General features: G+C 35.9%; 1 protein-coding gene and 1 long non-coding RNA gene across 19 annotated transcripts in view; one reads left to right on the forward strand and one right to left on the reverse strand.

Moving 5' to 3' along the window:
• The window catches only part of paqr3a (progestin and adipoQ receptor family member IIIa), a 238227-nt gene extending 233967 nt beyond the window's left edge, over positions 1–4260 (reverse strand). For 6 of the 18 annotated variants that reach the window (XM_087251512.1, XM_087251513.1, XM_087251501.1 and 3 more), the window contains exons 1-2: positions 4107–4260; positions 3950–4035 (exon numbers count right to left, since the gene is read on the reverse strand). The gene's annotated coding sequence lies outside the window, so the exon portion shown is untranslated. Of the gene's footprint in view, positions 1–3949 lie in introns of all 18 variants that reach the window. The other 12 variants (XM_087251518.1, XM_087251505.1, XM_087251503.1 and 9 more) reach the window with 3 other exon arrangements.
• A 1325-nt stretch (positions 4261–5585) lies between these two features.
• Positions 5586–12528, forward strand: LOC147844080 (uncharacterized). Its single transcript, XR_015491508.1, has 4 exons — positions 5586–9309; positions 9581–10779; positions 10834–11339; positions 11638–12528. It is a non-coding gene; the product is annotated as an uncharacterized LOC147844080 (long non-coding RNA).
• Positions 12529–13146: the final 618 nt, after the last annotated feature.

The raw sequence follows: 13146 nt of genomic DNA on the forward strand, positions 1-13146 counted from the left end.
TCATTTTTTGCTTGGTTTTTTTTATTTTTGTCCTAAAGCTTTGACATTGACTAAAGGTTATAAACATGTTGTCACTGAACTGTTGGTATGTTTGTGTTTTCATCTCAACAATGCCATTGTCCAGAACATATCTGTTTGTTTTGCAGATTAACCCTGGTAAAGGTAGCAGGTTGATACTGGTGGATCTTTGCATTTTTCCGCTGCTCACTGACCCAATTCATTAGATAAGACGGCTTGCGTTCACCCCACCTTGTGCCTCTACCATTCACTGAGGATCAGGCATTTATAATCCCTGGATTTTATATCCACCAAAACAGCTTGGTCCCATCAGCAAATTGCGATGGCATATGGTATAGGTTTATGATTCATCTGGCACTTGCATAGCAATGAGGCCCCATCATCCGTCAAAAAACACAGGGAAAATATCGTAATGTTAAATGATGCCAGCGACTGGGAGAGGTGCTGCTGGGCGCGTGGGCGGCCCGTGTTTGTGCTCAGAGAACTTGGAGCATCTGAGGTAGTAAAGCGCCTCCTCTCAGTGCATGTCTGCGGTGGGTAGGCTGCATTATGGGCACTGTTGGCTGAGAGCGACTCCACTGGAATAGTCTACGTTTCTCTAACGGCCCTCGTAAATGACAATTAGAGCATTGTCCGACATGTGTCGCCGACCACTATACAGTTGATCTGAAAGTAATTCATCTCTTGATCACACACTTTACTGCAAGAATAAATAAATCTTCACCTACTGTGTAGAAACTTTTCATTAAGAAATTTTCATTAAGAAATTGCTAGTAAACTTTACTAACGGAGAAGCAGCCAAAAGTGTATTTATATCTTTGCTCTTTATCGAAGTACTGTAGGCAGATTAGGGATGCAACAATAAAGTTAGCTCACGGTTTAATACATACCTCGGTTTTTTAACACGGTTTTTGGTTCGGTTTGGTTCTCATGGCTTGACAAGTGTTTATATTTTTTTGTTTTTTATTCAATAGGCAATAGGAAAAGTAAGAGGCTAAGGAGAAAAAAATAAAATCGATTATTGCAATACTCATTTTGTTTTACTTAAAAGCCAAGAAAAGTACACTAGTTCCCAGTGTATTGTATAAAAAAATTAACACTGAAATCTAACAGCTGCTGGTAGCCCATGTACAAACTGGGGAACACAAAATCCTACACTTTAAAAATAAACATACATGTGAAGTTAATAAAGATAAATTGGCCATTTTAAACAAACATATTTGTACTTAAGTGAATATAAATAAACCATCTTAATTATCTAGGTGCTGAAAAAATGCGAGACTGTAGTCTGTAACGCGGATAGAGTGCTTTTATAAAATGACAAAAGCTTGCATCTCCAATCACCGAAAACGGTTGCAAATCTTTAGCAATAAACACCTGCCTTTGTTATTTTATGTGTTTCTCTGAACCAGTTGGGTAGATTCAGCGAGAGACTGTTGCTATTTGAAGGACTTTATTACCTTCTCTGCTATCCTGCCTTCAGACAGTGATATTGCTGGGTGATGGTAGATGTGCAGTCATGGTTATATGTGTAAAACAATGCTTGCACACAGTTATTTTTTGTTGACCGTTTTTTCTTTTATTGGCATTATGCTTACCGGCAAAAACCGAAATGTCTTCACGCTGCAGATTTGAAAGACGCCGGGGCTTTCTCGTACTGTTGCCTCACTTCGCCGGCGCTGTACTGTTGCCTCAGCCTCACTTTACCACCGCTCGCAATGTTAAAGTGTGGAATGATGGTCAAGCGCCCCCTAACTTTAGTGCATAGTGATTGGATATTTTACTTCGCGGGGAGGAGTTTCCTCATCTCAGCTCATGGATTTAGAGGCACACACAGTCAATTCGGGGAGATATAAAACACACATAAATTATTTAAACGCAAAACCAAGAAAAACGCAATTCACAAGCACGTATTGAACCGTGGAGGTCGTACCGAACGGTTCAATATTATATTGAGAATCGTGGCATCTCTAATGTAGATGTAATGTGTATTTTGTGTAGTGCAGATACGACAATTTATAGTTGTGTTCGAGTAAAACTATTTTTGTTTCGTTCTGTAAACTACTGATGATACTTCTCCTAAATTTAAAATAAAATTCTTTCATTTAGAGAATGAAAAGAATAACCTGCCAAATGGTCAAATAAAATAAAAATAAAATAAAATAAACAAATAAATATATACAATATACTTGGATTGCACAGTTTACCGGTACTTTCGTACCACAGCAATACTCTGGCTTTAAAATACTGGTGGTGCCACTGTAGTTTGTAAACGGTAGTATCATCATTAAAGGTTTTACAATATGTTATATGTGGAAAAGTCACTAAAATGCTCAAACATTTGTGACAGCAAATAATCAATAGACCACTTTATTTTACTTTCATTTGAACTGTCTTCAGTCGAGTCATAGTTTGCTGCAGTCATGACAGATCATATAGCATGATAATTTATTTATTTTTATTATTATTATTGCAATAACAACAAAAGAGTCACAGTAAATACAAAAAAGCAGAGATATCTGTACAAACATTACATTTTCAATAATAAGTGAATGGAATTTAAGTATTATGGCATAAAAAATATATTATTTCTGACAATTTGCTTTATTTTGTAGATTTACGTTATGAATAAATACAGTATTGCGATACTACTTGGTATCGTTATACTTCAGCTAGTATAGTATCGTGGCCTGAATTGATGGTATCATGACAATCCTACAGTACACACATCAGTGTTGGGCAATAACATGTTACAAGTAATGTGTTACTGAAACGGCATTACTTTTGACAGTAACTAATACTCTAATGCAATACTTTTAAAATATATTATCTCCGTTATCCTTACAATATGATGCGATTGTCCGTTACTTGGTAAAAGAATTAATTTTGGCTACTGTCTAGCCTACATCTTCCTGTTTACAGCGGCGTACCATTGTGAGAATGGTGGATGCCAACCAACCACTGTAGGGAAGATGTGTCGTGTATGAGGTAGTAGATTGAACAAAAGTCAAGCAAAAGTAGAGAGACCAAGTGCCTGCGACAGAGGCCAAGTGTGCACGAAAGAGACCAGGAGCACACGAGAAAGAGACCAAACACGAGAGACTATTAAAGTTACCATTATTAATTACTATTACTAATACTACTAGGTTTTTTGTTTCAAATAAATAAGCACACATTTGTTATTTTTTTGTATTATATAATTGATTAGTTTAGAAGAGGCAGCTGTTATGTTTTTGTTTTGTTTAAAATGCAGAAAATGTATGGTTTTCTAAAACAGCAGTTTTTAGTGGCGAGTTTCACTAAATTGATTCTGAATGATAATTCAGATTACTTTTATTTATTTAATTCATAGAGGTATAGTGTTTGTTGTATATTGTTGCTAGTTTCCATTCTCAAGCTGTGAAAGAACATGTTTAAGGGTTAAATGCAACAACTTTTTATAAAGCCCAAGCAACTTTAGTTTTTGCTTTTTTGGGTTTCTGAATATATTATTCAGCTGGTTTATCAGCTTGTGGTATTTTCATTCTTGTGCTGCTGGTCTGACTTAAATAAATTAGAGTTTGAAACTTACTTTTTATCGTGTTTTTTAGTTGTGAGAATGCAAATGAATTAAAACTTTCTCCATGTGAATTAAAAAATCTCCATGCAGCACTGAAGTGACATTATAAGGGGATTAATGGGAGCATTAAAGTGTTTTTTTTTTTTTTTTTGAAAAGTAACTCAAAATTTACTTTTAACAGTGATGCATTACTTTTTGGTGTAATTAATCAATAAAGTAATTAAGTTACTTTTTGAATGAAGTAACTTATCTAAGTTAGTAACTGCAACTAATTACTGTTTTTCAGTAACAAGCACTGATACACATATTCAGTCCAAATAAAATTAATAGTTTTTTTTTTTTTTTTGCAACCTATATTATCAAAAAACTCACCTTGTAGTAATGTTGTAGAATCTTTCACTGCTTCCTTCAGTCGTCTGTCTCGTTCTGCATCATGGCTTTACTCGAGTCTGCTGTAACTGAGCGTGTTTGCAAACTCGTGTCTGGAAATCTGGGAACTTTTTCGAGTAGCTTAACTTACTGTACTTACCAACACATGCCCCTACGAACTGAGCATATAAACAAGTCGGCAGCAAAAATCAATCGCGCTACAAAGACACCAAAACCGTCCGTGTTTAGGTATAATGCGAATCATATACGGCCTATTTCACATGTTATGGCGACGTTACGTAAGACGTCACGTTGCTATAGCAATGACGTGCCAGACTAATATAATTTTTTCCAATTTCGTTAATTTTGTACGTATTTATATTAATTACGACTGCATTTATCGATCACGTTATTGCTGTTGATACAAAAATGCGAGGTGAACAACAGCATAAAACTTTTTTTTTTTTTTTAAGAACTCTGCTCTGTTGTTCCAGGTTTAAGTTTAATGTTTGATTTTGTTTCAAACCATAGACTGTAAAAATGGTTTCAGCATGCTTACTGAGGAATGAGCAGAAGAGTGACTGCTTATTAAAATGTTTGAAACAAAAGTAAAACGAACCCAGTAATATTGCATAGCAATTAAATAACCTTTTTGCATTTTGTCAAAATAACTTGAAGTGATAACTCCCTCAATTATAACCCTCATGAAAACATGCTATAGTAATGTGAAGTAAATACTATAATGTTAATTAAAATGTAGTGTTTCAGAACATATAATATGCTTGAATTAGCCTATACTGTATGTTGTGTTAATGTGCTTGTCCCTGTGGCAATACAACTATGGTCATATAAACAAATTCTAATATTGTACATTTTCTACAAGTATATTATACACACTACAGCTTACAATTTAAAACTAAAGAACACTACCTGACAAATGTCTTGTTGATCCCAGTTGTAAGAGCAACAAACAAAAACTTGACTTCTAGTTGATCATTTGGAAAACTGGCTGAAGGTAGATTTTTCTGATCAATCATCTGTTGTACTGCATCCCAATCATCACAAAAACAGCATCAGACCTATTGGAGCCCACATGGACTCAATAGTCTCACAGAAATCTGTCAAGTTTGGTGAAGGAAAAATTATGGTTTGGTGTTACATTCAGTATGGGTCATGCGAGAGATCTGCAGAGTGGATGGTAACATTAACAGCCTGAGATATCAAGTCATTTGTGCTGCCCATTACATTACAAACCACAGGGGAGGGCAAACTTCTCAGCAGGATAGCGCTCCTTCTACTACTTCAGCCTCAACATCAAAGTTCCTGAAAGCAAAGAAGGTCAAGGTGCTTCGGGATTGGCCAGCCCAGTCACCAGATATGAACAATATTGAGCATGTCTGGGGTAAGATGAAGGAGGCATTGAAGATGAATTCAAAGAATCTTGATGAGCTCTGAGAGTCCTGCAAGAACGCTTTTTTTGCCATTCGAGATGACTTTATTAATGAGTTATTTGAGTCATTGCAGAATTGTATGAATGCAGTCGTCCAAGCTCATAGGAGTCATACACAATAGTTCTGTTTCCACTGCACCATTACTTTATAGTCTTCTTTTCTTTTTTCAGCTTAGTTTCTTTTTTTTAATCTGGGGTCGCCACAGCGAAATTAACCGCCAACCTATCTAGCATATGTTTTACGCAGCGGATGCCCTTCCAGCCACAACCCATCACTGGGAAACACAGACTCATTTACACACATACACTACGAACAATTTAGCCCACCCAATTCACCCATACCTAAAGTCTTTGGACTTGTGGGGGAAACCGGAGCACTCGAAGGAAACCCAAGGAAACAACACAGGGAGAACATGCAAACTCCACACAGAAATGTTAACTGACCCAGCTGAGGCTCGGACTAGCAACCTTCTAGTTGTGAGGCAAACGTGCTACCCTCTGCACCACCGCACCGCCTACTTTATATTCTATACTGTACATTATTTCTATTAAGTGACAAGACTTTTGTCTAAGCAAAGTCAGACCTTATTGTCCTAATTAAATAACTGAAAATCAAGGCCTGATCATATTTTATTTTGGTAAATTAAACATAATCTAGAAGCCTTTGTCCTTTCATATAAGCCACTTCTGATACCAAATGATCAACTAGAAGTCAAGTTATTATCTGTTGTTCCTAAAACTTGGAGAGGCGACAAGACTTTTGTCAGGTAGTGTATGCTTCAACCTCATCACTCCTCAAGGTGCTTGTTGTTCATTCTTTCAAAGACTGTGGTTTCAGCCAAAAAGCTTCAATCTTCTTAATGAAAAAGTTTCCTACTTCTTGGATGGCCAGAACAGAGGGTGAGTAGCAGTTCACCCCAAAATGATAATGTACTCACACTTTACACCCCCTTAAGAAATTGCAAACCTTTATGAGTTTCGTTCTTCTGTTGAACAGAAGATTTTTCAAAGGAAGCAAAAAACCAGTAACAACTGACTTCCATCGTAAGAAAAACAAATATTCTGACAGTTAGTGGTTACAGGTTTCCAGCTTCCTTTAAAATATCTATTTTTTTAATTTTGTGCTCAACAGAAAAAAGTCAGAGCTTTGTAATCACTTGAAGAAGTGCAGATAATGAGTACATTTTCATTTTTGGGTGAACCATCTCTTTAAGAGCAAATTTTGAATTCAGGGCGAACTATTCATTTAACAAATTAATGAGTTTTCTCTTCTGAGTTTAACATTCTTCACATTTCAATAATTTAGTCAAATGTAAAGTCATTAAAAGCAAATATTGTGAAAATATCCCACATGGACACCATGTTCACCCACTGTAATTATACAGAAAAGGCAAATGTGACACTTAATGAAATGCAAGATTTTTTAACAAATGTTCAATTATAGCTTTTAAAAACCTTTAGTTACACTTTAGCATTTATTTCTGTTGCAGCCTGATATACAGTATTAATGCAAATTGCTCCAACATCTGCTGTAAAATTCTCAAAGCTGTTCTAGCTTCAGATGAAAACAGCAAAAAATAAAAAAATAAAATAAAAAAAAAATAACCTCCAGTCATTGTTTCTTTCCATGTGCATTAAATGAACTTTTCTGACCAGTGGCAAGGTGACTTCTGTTAGCTGCTGCAGGCTCCGCCCTCATTCACGACAGCCAATTGTTCCTCGATGCGGATTGGCTGAGAGACTTGCCAGTTGTCTATTGTAGCAAGATGTGTGGTGAGCAATATTTTGGCTCTCATTCTGGAGTCAAAAGTGAACTGACACTCGTATGTTGGTTTTTAGCATTAACAGACGGAGCGATTCGCCCACCCCTAACCCTCCCAGCACTGAGGTGAGTGTGCTGGCGTCGGTGTCAGCGAATGCCTCATGGTTGCTTTGCTTTGCTTTTTTTTTAAGCTATGCGGTATAACATCACTTATAAGGGCTTAAAAATAACCTTGAGTTAAAAACCATAACAAAATAATAATCCTCCTTCACTTGCACTTGTTTCCAAACATTGAACTGTTTCCAGAATGGGCAGGATTATGTTTTATTAATTTTAAAATGCACAGTTTAAAATCAAGGGTCAAGTCTAAGAATGAAATCTTTCTTCTAGCGGGCTGTCTTTGAAAGATTAGGTTTAATCCCCATGACCTTCAATGTTTAGATAACTTTGAAAACTGTACAACCAGATGAGCTTAAACAGTGAGCAGCTGCATTAATCCGCCCCTATACCAAAAACACAGTTGAGGAAGTGAGGATTCTGTTTTATGGGCATCATTAGGTGAGGAAATCCTGTCTTACTTTGTTCAGAAAGCACATTCTGGTCATTTAAAATGCCCCATGCTTTATTAAATAGTATCTTTCGTAAATTGTGTAATGTAAAAGTCTGCAAAGATTTAAAGCTCATAGTGCACAGCAAATACTGTTAATGCCGCCTAAAAAAAGGACTTGATTCTGAACTGTTTAAATGAGACTTCAAGAATTTCTGTTAACTGATCTACGTACTACAGGCCTTAATTGACAGCCTGAGATCAACTTTCAGCCTCAAACACTTTTGCTGTGCTGTCAAAATCATGCCAAGGAGATCCTTTTATAGCCAAGCCAATTAATAAACTGGTGTAGCATTAATTCTAAAACAAACGGCCATGATTTTAATGGTAAAAATTATAAAGTAAAAATCTTTACAGTGAGGGAAATTAGTATGTTAGCTGCCTCAGTCTAACATCTACATTACAAGGCTGTCTGTATATTTTAATCCCCAATATATATGATGAACAACCATGAATCAACTTTCCCAGAATTCCCTGCATGGTATTTAACCTTTTTGCTTTTTTGCCATTTCTGTAGTTCGTTTAGTTTGTTTTTTTTCTCATCTGCGATGTACATGTGAGTTTTATGTGACATCTAAGATTGACAAATAATGTTCATTGCATTAATTTAATGTGTGTTACCATGATGGTCTTTAGTAGTTTTGTGAATGCTTCTGAGCGTCTTCTACACTGTAAAAAATAAATATGTCAAATTTACAGTCTTTACTGAATATTTATCTGTGAAATTTATAATGAACTGGGAAAAAAAATATGATAGAAAAGTACAGTATATTTTAAAAATGTTATGGTAAATTACAGGTGTGGATGAGAAAGTCATATGATAACCAGAGCTCAACACAAACAACTTTTGCTACAAGCAGAGAAGAAGCATACTGTATGTAGGCCCACACGGGCGTTCAGAAATCTGCAGATTTCCGCAGATTTTTAGCCCATAATTGAGTCTATGTATTTACTTGTGTAAATGTGTGTAATAATATGATACAATAATAGTAATAATAAAATATATGATTTATTTCTCCACATTATATGTAACATAAAAAGTACATAACTAAAAAAAGTCATGCAAGGAATTCTGGGAAAGTGAATTTATGGTTATTAATCATATATATTAGGGAAATGTCCTGTTAAACAGGTTACTGATTTTTATTGTAAAAATATTTTAGAATTTCTAACTTATTTTAACTGTAAAGTTCTAGCAAGCATAGCTGCCATTTTAGTATTTACAGTTTTTACAGTGTAGCAAAAAAGCTCACTAATGAGTTGATAATCACTGAAACACCTCTGATCTCTATCTAGATCATAAGCTCAAAATAAACACTTGATTAGTTATTATTCTCTATTACCATTGAGAAATGTTGTGCTTGTGAGGTTCAGGCTGATTTGTTAGTTCTATTAATGTTTCATCATTAGAGTCGGTCTAGAAATGATATTGTAAAATTGTACACCACCTACACTGCCCCTACAGTATGTAGGACATTTTACTTCTAATTCAATGCTGGAAGCAGTAGAACAATCACAACAAATGGATCCATATGACCAACAAGGTCAATCGCCACTGCCTCGCATGGTTCAGGATTGGTAGAGCTACGCAACGATGAATTTGCTCTTCAGTGTTTGAACTCTCAGTAATGATTAAATCACACTGAACTGAGCTAAACTGAACTGAACTGAACTTAAACACTAAAACCTGAACCACACTGTTCCAGTTACTGAACCACACTGTTCCAGTTACTATGACCATTTATGTGAAGCTGCTTTGACACAATCTACATTGTAAAAGCGCTATACAAATAAAGCTGAATTGAATTGAACAAGGGCAGAGGCAGCCGATTCAAATGTTATTAATCGATTGAATGGGTGTTATTAGTGGTTATCAGCTGATCGATATGAGCTTTCTGCACCTACTGGTAGGCTCAGAAGGCTGTTATCATCAATACTCATGCTTAATTAGCTATAGATCACATGCGGTTGCCTGGAAGTTAACAAGAATTATTTATATTATTTATTAAATTTCCCATTAATTGTATTTTATTAACGTCTACCCCTACCTTAACCCTAAATCCAAGTGTCACAGTAATGTAAAAATAGATCTGAATCTGAAATCTTCTCTATAAGTATAGCTGATTAACTATGTGGATGGATGATAACAGCCATCTGAGCCTACCAGTAGGCGCAGAAGGCCCCTACTGACCCATATCTATCAGCTGATAACGCCCATGTGATCGCGTGATAAGCGGGTGGCAGAGGAGGCTTTCAAAAAAGATAGTTTTTTTTTGATGAGGTGACATAAAATGTACATTATGCAAAAATGAAAGTAATTTTTTGACCTTGAATGCATGTATCTCTATTGTAGGAGATGAAACAAATTACTGTAGGATCTATTAGAATAAGTAATAAGATCTAGTAAAATGAAATAGCATAATAGGCAAAACTTCAAAAATGCAATCATAAAATTAAATCGTACAGCACAGTCTTTGATGGAAGTTGAAAGTTTCACTTCATCAAACTTGGAAGCTAAATTAAAAATGCTATAATTCAGCATTTACACCCCGTAACACATCTATCAGCCAGTGTGAAACTGAGATAATAAGCCATTGCCACTCAACTCGGAGCGTTTTCTTAGTTTAAGTGTAAAATCTCCTTTTGAGACCTAATGTTGTGTTAAAGGCACAAGTTTTGACTTTAAAATCAAGTGGTTTTATGGTCGTAACCAGGTGTGTGAAATGTTTTGTACGCCTCATTTCAAGGGGGAATTATGAGCAGCACCAAACACAATGAACCGTTTGGTCACGCATTTTAAGGGTATGAGGCACAGCTGGAAAGCAGGGTTAGGTGGGAATCAAGTGTAGGTTTAACGAAGGCTTAATGCATGCTTAATAACAGCCTTGTGTGGCTGGATGGAGAAAGAACAATAACTTACAGCAACCTATTCAGACATACACTCAGCGGCCACTTTATTAGGTATACCTGTCTAACTGCGTGTTAACGCTTGTTTCTAATCAGCCAATCACATGGCAACAACTCAATGCATTTACACGTGTAGACATGACCAAGATGATCTGCCCCAGAGCAAACTGAGCATCAGAATGGAGACGAAAGGTAATTTACAGGACTTTGAACGAGGCATGATTGTTGGTGCCAGACAGGCTGGTCTGAGTATTTCAGAAACGGCTGAACTACTGGGATCTCTCTAGGGTTTACAAAGAATGTAAAGTTCTGTAGGAGCAAATGCCCTGTTGATGCCAGAGGTCAGAGGAGAATGGCCAGACTGGTTTGAGCTGATAGAAAGGCAACAGCTACTCAAACAACCACTCGTTACAACCAAGGTATGTAGAAGAGCATCTCTGAATGAACAACACATCCAACCTTGAGGTGGAGGGGCTACAGCAGCAGAAGACCACACCGGGTGCCACTCCTGTCAGCTAAGAACAGCAAACTAAGGTTACAGTTTATACAGGCTCACCAAAATTGGACAATAAAGGATTGGAAAAATGTTGCCTGGTCTGATGAGTCTCGATTTCTGCTGCGACATTCGGATGGTAGGGTCAGAATTTGGCATCAACAACATGAAAGCGTGGATCCATCCTGCCGTGTCTCAACAGTTCAGGCTGGTGGTGGTGGTGTAATGCTGTGGGGGATATTTTCTTGGCACACTTTGGGTCCATTAGTACCAATTGAGCATCGTGTCAACACCACAGCCTACCTGAGTTTTTTGCTGACCATGTCCATCCCTTCATGACCACAATTTACCCATCTTCTGATGGCTACTTCCAGCCGGATAATGCGCCATGTCATAAACACGAAACATCTCAGACTGGTTTCTTGAACATGACAAGAGTTCACTGTACTGAAATGGCCTCCACAGTCACCAGAACTCAATCCAATAGAGCACTTTTGGGTTGTGCTGAAATGGGACAATATTTCCAAATAGACCAAAATCTCAGAGGAATATTTCCAGTACCTTGTTAAATCTACGCCACAAAGGATTAAGGCAATTCTGAAAGCAAAATAGGGTAAAACCCAGTACTAGTAAGGTGTACCTAATAAAGTGGCCGGTGAGAGTAGATAAACTGTAAATGAAAGCGGCTGTATTGCAAGTACTGAAATTATTTTACAATATAACCTAGCTTATTATAAGTTGACTAATGATGGAATCATGAGCCACATGAGTTTGACTTAATTTTTAGTGTTGTATTATACCTAAATAATAATATTAATAATAATAATAACATGCTAGCTTAAACAGAGATGTTTATGTAAAGGGTTTAACACATCCAGCTCCACTAATAGTCAGCTAAGACAGATGATGTTTTGGTTAAAAGCAGTTTATGATATAAAATATGGCTTTTAATAGCGGAGTTACTGAATGTAAGCTGTGCAGAATCACGTACAGTGAGTAATCTGCTTAAGTGTGATGCCTGATGAATCATTAAAGTTCAGTGATCCTGACAGGTGCTTAGAAAGGACACAGCTTCATTTCAAAATGTGACATTTATTTTATTCAAATGAATGCAAATATAAAAGAACGAAAATACAGGAATGTCTGAAACTGAATAAGGAAAATGTCAAGACGCGATTAAATGAGATATCTGTGAAATCTGTCATGGTGAGATGTGCTAAAAGCAGTGGTGTATATGGAGTGCAACTGCAGAAAAACACACGACAAGCACAGTGCTTATGATTATGGTGGTTCTGGGTGTTTTCAGCTTTCTGAGCATTTCATGTTGGTAAAAAATAAATCAATATATCAATGTTAATTTTTTTTTAAATGATTTACTTCAAAATTTACTCCTTGTTCATTTGTGTATTTGTATTTTTCTATTTAATTTGCATTGTTATAATGCCAATATTGCGTACTACTTTAATAAAGTACTACTGAATTAATCTGCAATCCTATTGTTTTCAGAAAAAAAACATCCAAAAATAATATTAATAATACATAATGCAAAAACAACATAATAATCCTTGTGTATACTACATTTGGTAAAAATAAGTTACTACTGAAAGTACATTCATTGGCCGGACTGCAGTAAGACATAAGGCACTATAAGCACAAGGGCTGCAAATACTATTGCATTAAAAAAATAAATATAACAAATTATGAACTTAATTCAACAAATTATCATTGTTAATAGACTGTTTGTTTTTGCATTTTTTGTACAAAAATAGTGCAGAGCTGTTATGTCTGAGGTGCTTAAAACTACATTATATTTTTATATCAAAAAACTCTACATCAAAATGTTTAATTTCAAATAAAAAGTCAAGGTGCGATTTAGATTTACTTTTTTTGTTGCAAAAAACATACATTAAAAATAAGCAATAAATGACAGCTAGAGTGCTTAATGAAACAAAACAAAGAATAAAAGCAATTTTGTGCACAT

Source organism: Danio rerio, chromosome 5 (genome assembly GCF_052040795.2).
Source record: "Danio rerio strain M-AB ecotype USA chromosome 5, GRCz13ab, whole genome shotgun sequence".
Taxonomy (NCBI): Eukaryota; Metazoa; Chordata; class Actinopteri; order Cypriniformes; family Danionidae; genus Danio; species Danio rerio.